Source organism: Poromitra crassiceps (assembly GCF_964638095.1).
Source record: "Poromitra crassiceps genome assembly, chromosome: 5".
In the NCBI taxonomy this organism is placed as follows: Eukaryota; Metazoa; Chordata; class Actinopteri; order Beryciformes; family Melamphaidae; genus Poromitra; species Poromitra crassiceps.
The window spans coordinates 42932166-42948008 of NC_139642.1; the positions used below are offsets into that span (position 1 = coordinate 42932166).

At 48.2% G+C, this 15843-nt stretch overlaps 1 pseudogene across 1 annotated transcript; it reads right to left on the reverse strand.

Moving 5' to 3' along the window:
• Window positions 1-13714: 13714 nt before the first annotated feature.
• Window positions 13715-14923, reverse strand: LOC310776492 (SPRY domain-containing SOCS box protein 1 pseudogene; annotated as a pseudogene). Its single transcript has one exon. The product of its transcript is annotated as an SPRY domain-containing SOCS box protein 1 pseudogene (transcript).
• Window positions 14924-15843: the final 920 nt, after the last annotated feature.

Here is a 15843-nt window from a genome sequence, read left to right on the forward strand (position 1 = left end):
TCCACATGTTTCCTCGTCAAGATTCAGTGTCTCTCATTTCCGTGCGACAGTCCAAACTTCAAGCATAATTCCAGCTTAACGCTATAGACGGTTTTAACTTGACAACAAAAACATTCTAAATTGAACCCCCGCTCACTTCCTGTTGCAGTGTTTGCTATGGACATAGAAAAAAAAACATTCAAGTGCAGGACTGACCATTCCGTGAAAACCATCTATACTGCAAAGCATGTAGCCTACAACAAGCCTACAACATACACCTCGACCAGGACATCCTTCAAAAACGTTTTACACGTTGTTAGTTACACATATTAACTCCAGCTTCAGTAGGCCTATAGGCCATATAGCCATAGCCAACAGACACACTATTAGGTACAGCCACCAAGTATGTGCCTGCTTTAACGCTCCTTTTCAACAATTAGATGGTATAGACAAGCTACAGACACAGCCACAAAGTGCCTGCTTACCAATATTTAAATTAAATTGATTCATAACAACAATAACAGTGTGTGTACCAGCCAGCCAGTATAGCACAAACATCAAACAACAATGCAAATAGAAGAACCAGCCTCTTACCTTTAGTAGTCTAGTAGAGCTGCAGTCTTCTCTTGGCTCATCATTGCCTCGGTCCTGTGGTGTTGCTGGGTGCTCCTTGTGGCTGGCCACCGTGGCTGGGCGGCCAGGTGAGGGGTGCGTCCTGGCCAGGTGAGGGGTGCGTCCTGGCCAGGTGAGGGGTGCATCCTGGCCAGGTGAGGGGTGCGTCCTGGCCAGGTGAGGGGTGCGTCCTGGCCAGGTGAGGGGTGCGTCCTGGCCAGGTGAGGGGTGCGTCCTGGCCGGGTTTGAGTGCGATCTCGTGGGCGTGGGCGCGTCCTCCAAGTCCGTGCTGCTGGGGCGAGGTGCAGGGTCCTTCCTGGCGGGGTTTGAGTGCAACAGCGTGGGTGTGGGTGAGTCGTGCTGATGATGAGGCGAGGTGCAGGGTCCTTCCTGGTAGGCTTTAAGTGCGATCGTGTCGGCTCCTCCGTCCCCGTGCTGCTGGTACTGGGGCCGGGTGTAGCAGACTCCTCTCTGCCCAGACTGCCCGGGCAGGCCTGCTGCTTCTGCTGCGGAGACAATGGCGCCGGGACGGGTGCCGGTGTGAAGCTGCTGCCTCCAGGCTACTCGTGTTACGGCCCTGTAAAGGGGAAATAGTGAAATGATAAACAGGACAAGGTTTGTTTATGGTCTGTTGCTAGGCAGAGCGAAATGGCGGAAGGCAGGCAGCTGCCGTAAACTGTTTTGTTTCACTTTCGGGTTTATCCGGTAGACAGACACAGACTCTATAATCATCAAGAGAGCAATATCCGATTCACACGGCTTTGGTCTCAGCTACTATTATAGGTAAGATGTGTTGCATCAATATTGTAATTATACTGTTTAATAACAATCGAAAATCTTGCTCGTAGCTGCTTTAAACAGTTGCTAAAATCACTTTTAGAGACAGACATTTTACCATCAACATGTTCCTTGTGATACAGAAAGCATGAAACACTGTGCATACACCATTCAAAGTTGTTACAGACAGTATTCTCACCTGTAAAGGGGAAATGGTGAAATGATAAACAGGACACGCCAAGACAAGCTCCCCCTACAGGCAGAACTAAGACCAAAGCAATCGAACCAAATCTTTAGATGAGAAATATCAACTGATAACCGAACTTGGGTGAATAAAGAAACATTGTCAAATGCCATTCAACAAGCATTGTCTTAAACATTAAATAAACCAACCCAGAGTGCATTAGTGACACATTGGCTACAGTGAGCTACGGTTATCTTTTAGCTGGAATGCCAGAGAGCAATGAAAACACATCTGAATACCAAAGCAATGGATTACCGATAAACTGATGATTGCACTTCAACACTGTATTTATCTTTCTTATATTCAGTGCACATTAACATATTAGAGCGTATTTTAACCCATGAATTTAGCATTGATATAAATTTTAAACCTATTTATTGTTTTAACTCAATTTGAGCATATTTATCTTTTTAAATTAGTTTTAGCACATATTTATATATCTATTACACAGGGTCCTTCCTGGTAGGCTTTAAGTGCGATGGTGTCAGCTCCTCCGTCCCTATGCTGCTGGTACTGGGGCCGGGTGTAGCAGAGGCGTGATTTCGAATCGCACATAGGTTATGCAAAAACCACGCCCTGTGCCTGCCTACGCAGCAGTCAAGCGCCGGGATTGGCCAGGAGCAAGTCTTTTGTCTTCTTCTTTTGACAGCTGGAATCTCCCACACCACAACCACTGCACGGCACGCAGCCCAGCGATTTCATGAACCAACTGAATTGCACTTGATAGCGGACATTGAAATTAATTATTAGTGTATTAACGCTAATGAAAACGTAACACACAAGCTTTTCAAACAAACATTTCCCACACACCACAAACACTGTGCCCAGCCCAGCGATTTTATTAACCAAATTGCTCTTGATAGCGGACATTGAAAATAAATTACTGTAGCCTAATAACGCCAATGAAAACGTAACGCAAGCTTTAGCCAAAGCTTCAATAACAGAGCTCAGCTGACAGTTTAACCTGCAAATGAAAAATATAAAAAACATAAAATTTAAAATACAATAGGCTACAGCGCATAGGCCTAGCCCCCCCCCCCCCACCCCCAGGCCAGACGTTTCTTCCAGGCCAGTGAAGTCCCAACAATCTACAAAAACATGCAATAATATAAAATCATAGATAAAAAGTTGAATCATACACAATAAATAAAACCAAAAGTAAAGGGTTAGCCTTCCCAATGGCCAAGGGCAGCATCTGTTATTCTGACCTCATAATAAGCACTGAGGCGGGTGGTCAGAAAGTCAAATAACATTAAAATACATTGTATGCTTTGGTGCGATGTAGGATTTTGTCTTTCAATATCCTCATTGCAGCCTCGGTGCAGCCTCGCTTGGTCCAGGCTGTTGTTGCTTCTCACAGGAATGGTGTCCCTGTAACAGAGAGCCCAACATGAGCATGAGCGCCTGGCCAATCCCGGCGCTTGACTGCTGCGTAGGCGGGCACAGGGCGTGGTTTTTGCGTAACCTATGTGCGATTCGAAATCACGAGTAGCAGACTCCTCTCTGCCCAGACTGCCCGCCGTGCCTGGGCAGCCCGGCTGCTTCTGCTGCGTAGACAATGGCGCCGGTGTGAAGCTGATGCCTCCAGGCTGCTCGCCTTCTTCCTCAAACTCCGTGACAGTGGAGGGTTTTTCTTTTTAAGCCATTTTCGTATGTCCATGGCGAAATAAGTCTTAATAAAAAAAAGTGCGGATATGGGACTAGTCAACTACAAGTGTATCTGCTCTGCCGTGGGAGGCGATTTCCCCGAGGCCGGAGCCAACACATAATGTCCCGCCCTACTCTGCCTCTGACGCCCCCCCAGGCCCCCTCGTGACGCCGGCTCTGGCTGTATCTGAGCCAGCCGCTGTGTTGACTCAGACTGCAACGCTGCCCCTTCCAGTGAATACACACACAGAAATACTTTGGCAACGTTAAGTGTGACTTCCTTTGCCGCGCTGAGTGAAAAAGTAGTTCCTCTGCTGTCTTCCAGAGCGATTCTTCTCATTCCTTGTGTTTTATACAAGGGGGTAGTGCCATTATTGAAAAGTTAAGCCAATGCGGAAGGCCTTAAACCTGCATTCTTTCTAATGGCCAGCAGGGGGTGACTCCACTGGCTGTAAAAAAAAAAGAAAAGAAAAAAAAGAAGTGCAATTGTATTGCAGTCAATGTGCATTTTTTGGGGGGGAAACTTTTGCCAATTGTTAGCCCGTGTGTGGAGAACACAGGGCCTTAGATTCCCGTTTGTCGGGAATGACTTTGCTCACCTCAATGCACGCGGGTCCTGCACCTCTCTGCAGTCTGGTAGGTGGCGGTAATGCACCTCGAAGCTGGTCTTAGGAGGAACATTCTTAAAGTTTGAAATATCGAAATGCATGCTGAATGGTGTAGGCCAGCAATCCTCAAAAGTCCGGACTCTGGTCCGCATCCCGGACCCAGACGCCATCCTATCCGGGCCGAGCCCTATAACCTACAAATCATTGAATAGTTACATTTTCACGGATCGTTTCTATTTTAACCGGCACATGCTTTTATAGCCTTTACGGTACTACTAGTGGGGCTCAAAACAGCACCTATAGGTCGCTTCCGGAAAGAAGCGCCAAAATTGGCACAAATACTCCTTGTGGACTGTTATTTTGATAAAAGTAACTGGCCACGCAGAAATTTTATTTTTTTCCAAGATGGCCGCCATTTCCAGCCTGAAAACACTATTTTGGGGGCAACATTGGGTAGAATTTTCCAATATGAATGATCTTGTTATCAAACCATACATTTATGACCACAGAGAAGCCAGATTTATTCCATGAAAATTTCAAAATGGCTGCCATTTTAACTCATTGAGTGCCAATGACGATTTTAGTCGTCAATTCATTTAGTGACGTAGAGTGCCATTGACGACTAAAGTCGCCAATTGCGTTTTTTGATGGGGGGATGTCGATCTAAGCCTCTTACATCGCCTCTTACAATATGGGAGCTATTGAATGTGTCTAACCTATTTTACAGAACCCTTAGGTGGCGACAGTGCTCTCCAGATTAGAGAAATGTCTGAAATATAGCCTGAAAAAGCCCCCTGATCAAAGAGAAAGCGCTCATGCTGCAGCCCAGAGCCATGTAGATTGCTCTGGCTGCAACTGACGGTGCCTGGCAACAGCAGTCAATCCGCGCACACAACTGAGCTCCTCTGCCTCTGTCTGTCTGTCTGCATAGTTTCTTCACACGATTAGCCGCCAGAAAGGCAGCACCCGATGCCGAAGTGCCAACCCTTATCCCTGCAGTCCGGCTTGGCATTTCCTTGTCGTTGTCGCGCTGCCTGGGAGGCGGCGCACAAAAAGCACTCCGAAAATAGACGCTGGGTGCGTGAGGCTGTGTGTTACTAGTGTGGGGAGGAGTTTGTAGCTGAGGGGGGGAGAGGGGGGTGGGGCACCCAGGGCAGCACACAACTACACCACGTCACTACATCAGAAAATATTAGCTAGAGTCAGTGAATGTGCTTGAAATGCTGCATTTCACAAAAGGCTGAATATCTCAGCTTCTAGATAGAAATGCCTGTATTTGCTGTTTTTGACCTATCTTCTCCGGCTGATAACTAAAGAACGGAAAATGGTATCAATAAACTTTTTTTGCTAATGATACAATAGAGTCTCCTTGTTCTTTTTGCGTGTTCGGTGTTTACATAGTAATATCACACAATATTCTGTGGGCCTCGAGAAATCACTGAAAACGCTCTGAAACTGGCACTGGGAGCGTCCGTTCTCCAAAAGTGGCTGGCACTCAATGAGTTAAAGGAGAATTTCGTTTTTTTTTAACCTGGACCCATCTCCTGGCATTAATTATTATTTGGCCACTCACCAGGCGATCTCCGCGGCGTTTCTGGCCGTCCTAGCGTTGTTTTGACATCAATAGCGTCCAAGTCAGTTGTAAAATGGAGCTGACTTGGGGCCAAGTGTGAGCCTGTCTTTCCTGCATCTAAATAGCTATTTTTATTCCCGTTTTCGCCAAATATCGTCATAATCTGATCCCTCAAGAACCACCACACTGATATTTCGCCAAAGGCTGTTTCCTGGAGTCACACAGGGATCAAATTACCTCAAACGTGATCTCGGTCACCAAGTCTCGTGAAGTCCCGCGATACTTTCCTGCCGACTGGCCAAGTACAGGAGGACGCTTTGCGGTGGTGGTTTTAGCGCAACCTATGTGGGGTTTGGCATAACCTTCGTTATTTCGAATCCCACATAGGTTACGCCAAACCTGTCATAGGCTATGTATTGTGCTAGCTAGCTATAACACAATGTTGATCAAAATAACGCCTGGGAAACATGGGAATAATTAGGAGGAACATTCTGAAAGTTTGAAATATCGAAATGCATGCTGAATGGTGTAGGCTATGTATTGTAGGCCGAATTATTACAGACATCACATTTTACATAATAAGGACTCGAAGTCTGGAGATTTGAAGGCTGCTGACAGGGACTTGAAGGTTGTTAATTCTTCTATTCTTCCTCTTCTCGTCTGTTCCAGGGTTGGTCCATTTGGCATTCACTCAACATCAACATTTATATTAATTTACAGACATCTATCATTTTTATCCAACTGTGCCCATCACTAGACAATGGAGAATGAGCTTGTCTGCATGCGAAAACCTACATGATGTCACATGATTTAGCACATTATACACAACAACACAATCTTTGGAGGCAATCTGTTTATTAGAATGCAAGCAATAATGAAGCAATCAAATAATATTCTCCGGTCATGAAAATCTACCATTGCACTGACATAAATGTTCGAATTCCTCGGCATAGTAAATTCGGCACATAACGTTATGGACCTGCAAGTATGCTGACGTTAGCTTAGCGCAAAGTACGTTATCTCGGTACATATCTCAACACAAAACACACAGTTTACAATTAAACACCTCATTAACAGTTTTGCTCGCTTATATACAGTGCTATTGTTGTATCAAGGTGCTTGGTGACGTTTTACTGACCTGAAAAGAAGAATAATAAAGTGTGATTCGGCCGGCCAGTTAACTGTAGCCACTACACAGCTAAGCTAACCAAACAGTGCTCACCACGGTCCAACACGTTCAAATAAATACAAATTGCGGGTCAGAGACGACCACCGCTGCCACCAATGTAACCGAGCGTTTTGGGTTCTTTATATATTGTTCATGTGTTGAAATAAGGAGTCAGGTCTTCACGGGTCCAAAATCATGGACCCGGACCCGGGACATTTGTGCCCGGACCCGGAGTGGACCCGTCTATTATTAGAAATCTGAGACCGGGGCTGCGTTCCAATACCCATACTTGTACTTCTTTCTTGTAGTATGTACTGCCGCTGCCCTCACAAAGTATGGATTGTAGTGTGTAGCATGCATGCAAAATGCATACTATTGGGACACACTACATCTGTCGTCACGTGAGCTTCCTGAACTCCGACCTCTTGCTCACTTCCGCCGACGTCCGCAGCGCCACATTTGATTTTTTTTTATTTTTTTTTTATTCAATAAACAAAGTCTGGCAATAACAAACAGTACATTATACAAAGAATTCAGACTAAGCATTTACAAAATTGGAACAGACAATCAAATAAACAAATTGCTGTTATATTGTAATGTATGTTGTTGTTTCTAATAAACTGATGTGATGATACTTACATGCAGTCTCATTCTTAACAGTATAATAACGTGCATATTTCTGTCAGTGTTTTTATCATAGTTATTGACGTGTTCACGGCGTCATGGAGGTGGGCGTGGATTATACACGCAGCTCAGTCAGTGCTACTAACTCCAGTAGGTGGCGGTAATGCACAAAAAGTTGTTTGCCAACCGCCATAAAACATTAGAAGAAGAAGAAGAAGAAGACGTAACTTCCGCTGCGCAAAGGATTGTGGGGAAGATTGGCTGGCTGGCGCAGCATGCATCGATCCATACTCCGAAATAGGAGCTGATGTAGTACAACATCCTGGTACTCTTGGCATACTGCATCTGACATACTATGTATTGGGACATACTAATTCTTTTTTTGCCTACTAAATAGTATGGAAGTATGGGTATTGGAACGGGCCCCCGGCCCCGTTCAGAACCGATAAATGTCGGACCCGGAGTGGACCCGTCTATTATTAGAAATCTGAGACCCAGCCCGGCAGATCCGAGAAATACAGAGGCAGAGACTAGTGGTGCCGACGTCAAAGTTGCTTGTTAACTGCTACAAGTTGTAGGCTATATCAAATGAAACTTTGGGCATCTTTATTAACTAACGTTATAGCATATTCTCCCCTGGTTGACGCTGTCGAGCTGCTGCCCCGGACACTGCCTGACCGTGAATGCATATTATCCATTCATCCCTGCCAAGAAATGTGTAATAAAAAAATAAATCCACGTTTTCTGTTATTATTCTTGCTGACTGAAAAGCCACATGGCTAACGTTAAATGCGAAGGGACATGCGCCAACATCTTCACTGTGCGTGGCGTGCATTAGAAAGTGCGTTTCACAGTGAAACATGGGGGCTGCTACTGTTAACGCTAGTTAGATAGTTCAGTGGCAGTCTCTCTATGCTACCGCCGTTCATTCGCCCAAAAACACACACAACAGCGCTAGAAACAATCACATACATGTTGTGACTTGTGTACTCACCATGCGATCATCAAATAATAATCCAAAGTACGGGAAACTGTCATTTTCAAAGTAAATCCATAGCGAGAGGAACCAACAAGAGGGTTACCTCTCTGCAACAAAAATCACTTCCTTGTTTGCCTGAGACGCATGTGTACCCATGTGTGTACCCATGCGCTCACAATGAATACATGCGCCTCATGTAAACGAGGAAGTAATGTAATTTTCGTTGCAGATGGGAACGCTCTTTGCTACTTATTTTCTCTATGGATTTACTTGCAGTTTGTGACAACAAGCCTAACGGCCGGGACACATATCTTGCGTGTGCGTGGCGTGTGCGTGGCGTGCTTGCTGCGGCTGGCACGCCCGAGGCATCCACACAGGCAGCGTGGCTGGTGCGTGCAGCTGCTGCGCTGCTGCCTGTCTGCCAACTATCTTCCTATAGAGTTTACCTTTTATTAAATTTGCTATAAACAATGCAATGATGATTTTAACTGAAGATCGCTTGGGCTCACTTCAGAATCGAGGCAGTATGATTTGTGTGTGTGTGTGTCTGTGTGTGTGTGGTGGGGAGGGGAGGAACGAAGCCACGTTGTAGCCTATGTGATTTTCAGAGGGCAGGAGAACTGCAGCTGTGAGCTCAGCTCATCCTCCTCCCGTCTCAAATCAAAACGAGCCTTGATTGGCTGTGGCTGCCCCTGTAAAATATCATTTTAATGTATTTTTGTGTCTATTTGTGTAGAGACACGCTAGAGACACGCGCGCGGTAAAAGGAAAAAATAGGCTTCGCTTCTATTCTCTAGATGACGCGCGTCTCACGCTCGCAAGACACGCGCCTGAGACGCGCGTCTGCTGCCGGTGGTGTGGCTGCTGTAACCTGTTAACATGGGAACCGAAATGAAAACGCCACGCAGACGCCACGCAGACGCACAGCACACGCAATATGTGTGTTCCGGCCGTCACGTGCGCTGTTTTGATGCGTTTCTCTCGTGATCAGCGCTGATCACGGGTCTTCTCGGATCCACTCTTATTACACATAAGGATAAATAGACCCGGACCCGTGGGGACCTTAATTGACCATAAGAAATATGGACCCGGCCCCGTACGGGTCTCGGGTCGGGTCCCGGGTCCTAGGAGTAGACCCGTGAAGACCTCAGAGACCGCTTGTTGTTGGAAGCTGCTGCCACTTCTTCTTGGTCAGGGGTGAGAGAGCTAGAGAGAGTGAACCAACAGTCCACTTCCTCTTCCGGACTTCACAATAAGAGTAGACATCAACAGATAGAGAACAGTCTGTTACACTAGCAAATCCTCTCCCTCTTCCCACTCAAATTAGCAGCACACGGGCCTATGCCAGGTTTCGACCTGGCCTTGTTTTATATACATGAGGAACTGGCTGTCCTTAGTGCTCCGCGGCCCTAAGAGCCAGAAAGATATAGAAATAGACATAATCATATCTATGCTAGAGGGACCCTGTCTACGCTGCCGAATGCAAACCGTAACAGTTACCATTATCATTAGTTAAAATCATCCAAAGTGACCCTCATCCCTAAATTAATTTACATCCTCCCCGATGCTATTTTTATTGCCCCAAGACGACGGGAGGTCCTTAAGCTAGAGCCCTGTGACCCCCAAACCTTCACAGCACATTTCTGGACAAATGATACAAAATGAATTATAGCTCCCTCACATCAGCTCTGCATTGTTTTGATAAGGTGCGTGACACAGGTCAAGTCTAAAAATAGCTGCATCGTACCGTGCACAACGAACAGCTATTGCCAGAATAAAGGCGGCACTAGGGGGAAGACGAGCATTATACTTGGGCGACCTCCAAAGTGTTCAAGAAAGGAGCATTCAAAGTATTCAATGTTCAAAGCAGCAGCGCAGGAAAAGTTGCCAAAAGTAGAGGACAACATGTCTTGGGGGTACAGTAATCACGAGCGCAACTGCTCCACTCCCCTTGAGCTAATTTTGTACTAGTTGCAGGCCTGCACACACGATATGAAACTGATGCAAATGCAGTGGTCCCACCCGACCCAACACTCAGCAGTAGGTTGCACCAGCTGTGCGTAAGTTGAAACGTAAGCTAGTTTGAACTAAAGTCTCAAGTCCGAGTTTACGCACTACTAAAAATATTTGGGTTGCACCAAGTGAAATAGTTACAACGTAGGCATAAGTTAGAACTTAACATTTACACCTACGTCTTACTAGGTGTAAAGTCCTCCGTAAAATAGCAGTTGGCACGAATTGCAACTTGGCACCGTGGCGCATCGTTGTTTTGCGTCGGTAACGTGTTCTCCGTGATAAATTATTACACCCTTTGATATTTATGAGTCACGCTTTTGTTTCCCACAAGCTGCGTCACTGCATACAAATTAAAATAACCGCAACAATTTATCGAGGCAGGATGGTGGTAAATTAGCCTACAATACTGATGAAGAGCTCACAGATAAACGTTAACAGTAATTTGAACCTAAACGAACGTTACTCAATAACGTTCTCATTTGGTTTCAATCATGAGAGACCAGAGGGTAAGGTTAATCAGCAAGCTTTATTAAAGTATGGCATGGCGATAAGATTCATGGCCTGAAGCGGTATGGCATTAATTCTGATGGCGTGGCAGCATGGCAACTGATTCTTTGGCGTAGTGACTCCGTGGCAGGATGCCTCTCTTCTTGAGGCGGGAGGGCATCTGCTCGGAGAACCCCCCCCGTAGGGGATTCTTCGGGAGTCAATACATTGGTGGTGGACTGGGGAGGTGGGTGGGGTGAAACGCGGCTTCCAGAGAAGGAATTGGATCAGCTTAGTGCAGCGGCTAGAGGGCAGGGAACAAGGGCTGTGGTGCGCTCGGCGTGGCTATAAATACTGTCACGTCATAGCTTCGGTACTGACGACATTAACGCCGTCACCTAGGCAAGTGCGTCACTACTGCACTGACGGCATTAGCGCGTCACTCTGGGATTACTGCACTTGTCACGCTAGCATTACGTGTGATGCTGAGGTCGCTATGTTTCTAGATTACATGTGGCGTGAGGCAGCGTGTCTGGTCTTCATCTTGAAACTAGGTCGAGACCATCATTTCAATCATGAGAGACCAGAGGGTAAGGTTAATCAGCAAGCTTTATTAAAGTATGGCATGGCGATAGGATTCATGGCCTGAAGCGGTATGGCATTAATTCTGATGGCGTGGCAGCATGGCAACTGATTCTTTGGCGTAGTGACTCCGTGGCAGGATGCCTCTCTTCTTGAGGCGGGAGGGCATCTGCTCGGAGAACCCCCCAAAAGAGAGAAACGTCGCCGGCCGGTTGGCTCGGCAGCACGGCGACTTACTTAGTGGGGAGACTACGGGCTGCTCGACACTGACTACAGGCTGCTCGGCACCTGGAACACTTGCAGGCTGCTCAGCACCTAGAACACTTCGAGTAGTCCACTGGGGTCTGAATTAGTGGGGAGACTACGGGCTGCTCGACACCCGGAACACTTGCGGGCTGCTCGGCACCCAGAACGCTTAATCAATTCGATCGACCCGATTCGGGGAGTCCACCACCAATGAAATGCGAAGTAACGGCTATTGCGAGGAATGCAGGAATGGATGCCATGTGCTTACCGTGTGACGCCTGGGGGAGGAGAGATCTTTGGGCAGACGATATGGCGGCCTGCTCTGGTCGGACGTAGGCCGCGTGGGCTGACGAGGACCAGCGGCGCCGCCTACAGCAGGCGCTGGGTGATCGACCAATCCGGCGCGCTTCGGCGCGGTGACTTAGCAAAACCCCCCGAGATGGACAGGTGCTAGCCATGTGTTTGTGAGCGGTAATGTGCTCGCTTTCCGTGCTGTTCTGGGACGGTTTGTTTACAGTTTTATGCGTCGACTAGCCAGTCGGAGAATGGAGTTATTATGGCACTAGCGGGTGCCTGCACGAAGTGAGCAAAATTTATGATGCACTTCTGGAAGCACTGCAATAGCTGCTTGTATGTGTTTTAGATCTATTAGTTGTGTGGTTTTATTTTATTTTAATTCTTTCTTATTGTGCTGTCTGTGTTTGTGTACGTATTTTATATGGACCCGAGTCTGGAATGAAGTTTATGTGTATGACTTTAGCGCCCCCCTTGCGCTATAACTTCGGGGAGGCGCTGGAAGGGAACACTTGTTCCGCGCTCCGCCGACTTACTCCGGGGCATTGCTACTGCTTGAACTCTGGAAATCTTGGCCAGCAGGATAGCACGTTCAAATATCAGCAATTATAGGCATGCATGAACGCCCCCTCCGCAAGCGGCATGATACCAGGAAGCATTATTATTGTGAGTGATGCAAGGATGCGGTGACGCACGGTGATGACGGCCCGGCAATGCCTGGAGAAGCCTGGACACCAATAGTCGCTGAATGGATATTTTTAACTTGCAGCATTGTTACCGTGGAATGAGAGTAGGCCTATATGTGGAGCCGTATACCGATGATGGGCATCGCCGCCGCACGGTTAAATGTCCGAATCATATATATATGTATGTTATATGTATATATACTGTATGCATATTCAGTGAGCAGCACGGCTTCTGTTAATTTGACTGGGTGGCTGGAGCATCGACTCGGAGAAAGGATTTTTTTTTTTTTTTTTGGTTAAAACGGAATCTGGCTGTCATTAGACATTGATTAACTGAACGCTATTGCTAACTGATGCTTTGAACGTCCGTTTGCAATGATTCTGGCTGGCTGTTGACTATTGTAAATTGTGCAATAAATGCAATGAATGCGATTTGAGCGTGATGTGTGAATACGTTTGATGTTAATTGTTTGGGCCTAATTATTTAACACGTTAGAGATGTGTGTAGTTCTCCATAGATTTAGCCTCTTCATTTTGCTCTCGAATGCACCAGGTTATTTAATTTCACGTTATTGGATGAAGAGACATTTAGTGTAGCTCCGCCGTCTTTCTTTAGCTGTAGGCGAGGATATAACGACCAGTTCACGGAGATTGTCAAGAGATCGTTCATTCACTATGATGAATGCATTGCTACTTGTGCCCAGCTCGTTTCCTTCGCGCCCGACGTGCGGACCGCAGGGAATGGTTAGATGATTGTTTTGAAGCACGCCGAAGTGATTTGAAATTAAGATTTGGTTGCTAAAATTATATGGCACTGTTATGTATTAAAGAGGTGATTACGTTACCGTTGCGCTCGACTGCTGTCCGGGACGCGCTCCGCGGGCGTTCCCTGCGCTCGGGGCTGGCGATGCCGCGAGCCGTCCCGGCTGGATAGCATTTAATCGTGGGGCCGAGTTCCCCGGCCACGTCGTGGAACTGCGTCGTGCTGAGAACGATGATGGAGCAGGACCCGCGCTTATGATGGCTTGATTAGCAGGGTCGGAACAGCGGACGCTTGGAGACTGGATGGCTTGGTGGCCCGAACAGAACGGGGCCGCGGATGGATGAGACTTGGACATGAGAATTGCATGGCTGCGGCCGCTCCGGGCCCGGAGTGCGCTCTCCCCCCGACTGAGCTGTGGTCATCGACCCCGTCATTGGTAGAGCAGGTAGTTCTTGAGAGAGGGGGGCAGGGGCAGTCCGTGGATTTCGCTCAGGCGCTCCCTTCCTAGAGCCGCTCGCACTGAACGCTTGCACAGGTCCCTCAGAGGGAGGGGCTCCGCATCGAGTCCGTTTATGTACCGAATTCGTATTTCGCAGTGTCCCCACACGGCGCTCACTACTGGGTACACTTTCCTGCCCCTAAGTTCTCTGAACGCCACCCCTAGATCATGGCCATTTACTATGAAACGCAACGTTCCCTCATCCATGTCCAAGACGACTAAGAGCGAGTCTGGTATTATGAAGGTGTCGTCGGGTTCCAGGAAGGCGGGGTAGGTTCTGCCCGCGTGGTTCTTGCCGTCGTGGTAGAGTTTACACCGGCCCAGGTCCCAGCCCCAGGATTCGGTGTTGTTTCCCACTAGGGCCGTGTAGCCCACCGAATGCAGCGGCGCGTCGCCCGTGGCCACTCCGACCACGCCGTGGGACCCCCTCTGGTGCTTGGCCCAGCTGACCTCCCACGCGTGCAGTCCTCGCGTGTAGCCCGCCCGGCCGCGGATGGCGTCCGTGCTCTGCGCCACGGGGTGCCGGTGGAACACCAGCTTGTTGTCTTCCTTAACAAAGATGTTGGGCGAGCAGTCGTCGTTGTTCCAGGAGTGCTGCGCCTGGACGTCCGGGCCGGCGGGTGGCATGTCCAGCAGCAGGTCCAGCCGGGAGGGCTTGGTGTGGTTCGGGGCCTGGAGCTCCGCCTTCATTTTCGGCCCTAATGGCCTGCCGTATGCCCCGGCTGGAGCTGTTACGCTCCTCACGGGGATTTTCGACCCTAATGGCCTGCCATATACCTTGGCCAGGGCTGCGGCGCTCCTCGCGGGGGCGCGCGTTTGCTTCCTTCCGCGCCCCCGAGTGCTCGTGCCCGGAGCGCTCTCTGCTTCGGCCCTTGCGCGACTGCGAGTTGTTTGTCCTCGTGACTTGGCCCCGTTTGCTTTCTTTCCTCGGCCGCGCGCCGGCCCCGCTTGCTTGCTCTTGACGATGAGGTTCCCCGTCTGAGATGCGTTCGGTGCTGCCGAAGCCTGCTGCCGTCCGCTTGCCTGTTGCGGCCCGTACCCGGGCATGGATAAATCGACGGGCGAGTCCTCGTCGGAGCTGGATGCCTCCAGCTCGAATTGGTACTGCGCCTCGTATTTTTCGTCTTCGGAGCTCGACATGTTGCAGGAGTGAACGGTGAGTGGTCTCGTGAATGCAGATGGCTTGATAGCGGAGTCTGGAGGGAGGTCTCGTGAAGCAGATGGCTTGGTAGCAGAATCTGGAGGAATGGGCAGCTTGAGAAGTGCAACGCGGCTTCCAGAGAAGGAATTGGATCAGCTTAGTGCAGCGGCTAGAGGGCAGGGAACAAGGGCTGTGGTGCGCTCGGCGTGGCTATAAATACTGTCACGTCATAGCTTCGGTACTGACGACATTAACGCCGTCACCTAGGCAAGTGCGTCACTACTGCACTGACGGCATTAGCGCGTCACTCTGGGATTACTGCACTTGTCACGCTAGCATTACGTGTGATGCTGAGGTCGCTATGTTTCTAGATTACATGTGGCGTGAGGCAGCGTGTCTGGTCTTCATCTTGAAACTAGGTCGAGACCATCATTAGTGTTGATGAAATATGAAAGCACTAATTTGCGGGGGGCAACATGTCCTGTTTTCACTCCACTTACTTAAACAACCGTAAATAAACACCGTTTCCACCGTGCGTTTCACTGATTGGTCACAGATACTGTACACGTCATTTTCTGCGACACTATTTTGGCTAGTGTGAGGTTTAAGGACTACTAGTTAAGATGTATCTTACGTCTCCGTGGTGCAACTCAACAAAGACACAACTTTAGTGTCAAACTAACTAGTTTGAACCAGAGCCGTATAATAGAAGAGTTCCGACATCTCCATTCACGCCAATGGACCAGTTTTTTTCCAGGAAGTAGAAAGTGGAACTCTTGAGTAAAAAAAAGCAGCACTGTTGAGTTGCAGCAAAATAGACAGTGTTGTACTTTGAAAGGATTTTTCATCCCTTGAAATGAATCAAATTGTACATTATCGGCTTTATTTTAGCATGCAAAAGTAGCGCGAGACCCATTCC